The sequence below is a fragment of the Anomaloglossus baeobatrachus genome, unplaced genomic scaffold (genome assembly GCF_048569485.1).
Source record: "Anomaloglossus baeobatrachus isolate aAnoBae1 unplaced genomic scaffold, aAnoBae1.hap1 Scaffold_62, whole genome shotgun sequence".
NCBI lineage: Eukaryota > Metazoa > Chordata > Amphibia > Anura > Aromobatidae > Anomaloglossus > Anomaloglossus baeobatrachus.
In genome coordinates, this window is record NW_027444986.1 from 370,441 (window position 1) to 373,870 (window position 3,430).

Consider the following 3,430-nt stretch of genomic DNA (forward strand, 5'->3'; position numbering starts at 1 on the left):
GTCCACATCCTGGTCCCCATCTTGGACATCATAACAAACGTGCACTTTTTTGTTTAATTTACACATTGGACCATAGGAAAAATGACACTACAGCTACAGAGGTGACCGTCTGATAGCCCAGCTCGACTATCCATCTCTACTGAAGACCCTTTCAGCTTTTTGAGAGTTGGGTGGAGGACATCATCTCTTAAAATAGGGTCCCACAGCTGCACCCCATCAGTGTAAGCAGGACTCTTAGGACTCTTAGAAGAGTCAATGCTCTAAAACCATGGGGGGCGCTTAGCCCCCTCTCTTCGTCCCTGAGGATGATTTCATTTTTCAGGGATTAGAGAGGGTGGTCCTTGTGGTGGACTGCAGGTATGGAGAGCTGTTGTCATCGTATTAGATAGATAAGAATGATTATATGTATTGTAGAAATGTCTCCTATCATGTTCCCTAATTTTTTATTATGTCCACATCCTGGTCCCCATCTTGGACATCATAACAAACGTGCACTTTTTTGTTTAATTTACACATTGGACCATAGGAAAAATGACACTACAGCTACAGAGGTGACCGTCTGATAGCCCAGCTCGACTATCCATCTCTACTGAAGACCCTTTCAGCTTTTTGAGAGTTGGGTGGAGGACATCATCTCTGAAAATAGGGTCCCACAGCTGCACCCCATCAGTGTGAGCAGGACTCTTAGGACTCTTAGAAGAGTCAATGCTCTGAGTCCATTGGGGGCACTTAGCCCCCTCTCTTCGTCACTGAGGATGATTTCATTTTTCAGGGATTAGAGAGGGTGGTCCTTGTGGTGGACTGCAGGTATGGAGAGCTGTTATCATCGTATTAGATAGATAAGAATGATTATATGTATTGTAGAAATGTCTCCTATCATGTTCCCTAATTTTTTATTATGTCCACATCCTGGTCCCCATCTTGGACATCATAACAAACGTGCACTTTTTTGTTTAATTTACACATTGGACCATAGGAAAAATGACACTACAGCTACAGAGGTGACCGTCTGATAGCCCAGCTCGACAATCCATCTCTACTGAAGACCCTTTCAGCTTTTTGAGAGTTGGGTGGAGGACATCATCTCTGAAAATAGGGTCCCACAGCTGCAACCCATCAGTGTGAGCAGGACTCTTAGGACTCTTAGAAGAGTCAATGCTCTCAGACCATGGGGGGCGCTTAGCCCCCTCTCTTCGTCACTGAGGATGATTTCATTTTTCAGGGATTAGAGAGGGTGGTCCTTGTGGTGGACTGCAGGTATGGAGAGCTGTTGTCATCGTATTAAATAGATAAGAATGATTATATGTATTGTAGAAATGTCTCCTATCATGTTCCCTAATTTTTTATTATGTCCACATCCTGGTCCCCATCTTGGACATCATAACAAACGTGCACTTTTTTGTTTAATTTACACATTGGACCATAGGAAAAATGACACTACAGCTACAGAGGTGACCGTCTGATAGCCCAGCTCGACTATCCATCTCTACTGAAGACCCTTTCAGCTTTTTGAGAGTTGGGTGGAGAACATCATCTCTGAAAATAGGGTCCCACAGCTGCACCCCATCAGTGTGAGCAGGACTCTTAGGACTCTTAGAAGAGTCAATGTTTTGAGACCATGGGGGGCGCTTAGCCCCCTCTCTTCGTCACTGAGGATGATTTCACTTTTCAGGGAATAGAGAGGGTGGTCCTTGTGGTGGACTGCAGGTATGGAGAGCTGTTGTCATCGTATTAGATAGATAAGAATGATTATATGTATTGTAGAAATGTCTCCTATCATGTTCCCTATTTTTTTATTATGTCCACATCCTGGTCCCCATCTTGGAAATCATAACAAACGTGCACTTTTTTGTTTAATTTACACATTGGACCATAGGAAAAATGACACTACAGCTACAGAGGTGACCGTCTGGTAGCCCAGCTCGACTATCCATCTCTACTGAAGACCCTTTCAGCTTTTTGAGAGTTGGGTGGAGGACATCATCTCTGAAAATAGGGTCCCACAGCTGCACCCCATCAGTGTGAGCAGGACTCTTAGGACTCTTAGAAGAGTCAATGTTTTGAGACCATGGGGGGCGCTTAGCCCCCTCTCTTCGTCACTGAGGATGATTTCATTTTTCAGGGATTAGAGAGAGTGGTCCTTGTGGTGGACTGCAGGTATGGAGAGCTGTTGTGATCGTATTAGATAGATAAGAATGATTATATGTATTGTAGAAATGTCTCCTATCATGTTCCCTAATTTTTTATTATGTCCACATCCTGGTCCCCATCTTGGACATCATAACAAACGTGCACTTTTTTGTTTAATTTACACATTGGACCATAGGAAAAATGACACTACAGCTACAGAGGTGACCGTCTGATAGCCCAGCTCGACTATCCATCTCTACTGAAGACCCTTTCAGCTTTTTGAGAGTTGGGTGGAGGACATCATCTCTTAAAATAGGGTCCCACAGCTGCACCCCATCAGTGTAAGCAGGACTCTTAGGACTCTTAGAAGAGTCAATGCTCTAAAACCATGGGGGGCGCTTAGCCCCCTCTCTTCGTCCCTGAGGATGATTTCATTTTTCAGGGATTAGAGAGGGTGGTCCTTGTGGTGGACTGCAGGTATGGAGAGCTGTTGTCATCGTATTAGATAGATAAGAATGATTATATGTATTGTAGAAATGTCTCCTATCATGTTCCCTAATTTTTTATTATGTCCACATCCTGGTCCCCATCTTGGACATCATAACAAACGTGCACTTTTTTGTTTAATTTACACATTGGACCATAGGAAAAATGACACTACAGCTACAGAGGTGACCGTCTGATAGCCCAGCTCGACTATCCATCTCTACTGAAGACCCTTTCAGCTTTTTGAGAGTTGGGTGGAGGACATCATCTCTGAAAATAGGGTCCCACAGCTGCACCCCATCAGTGTGAGCAGGACTCTTAGGACTCTTAGAAGAGTTAATGCTCTGAGACCATGGGGGCGCTTAGCCCCCTCTCTTCGTCACTGAGGATGATTTCATTTTTCAGGGATTAGAGAGGGTGGTCCTTGTGGTGGACTGCAGGTATGGAGAGCTGTTGTCATCGTATTAGATAGATAAGAATGATTATATGTATTGTAGAAATGTCTCCTATCATGTTCCCTAATTTTTTATTATGTCCACATCCTGGTCCCCATCTTGGACATCATAACAAACGTGCACTTTTTTGTTTAATTTACACATTGGACCATAGGAAAAATGACACTACAGCTACAGAGGTGACCGTCTGATAGCCCAGCTCGACTATCCATCTCTACTGAAGACCCTTTCAGCTTTTTGAGAGTTGGGTGGAGGACATCATCTCTTAAAATAGGGTCCCACAGCTGCACCCCATCAGTGTAAGCAGGACTCTTAGGACTCTTAGAAGAGTCAATGCTCTAAAACCATGGGGGGCGCTT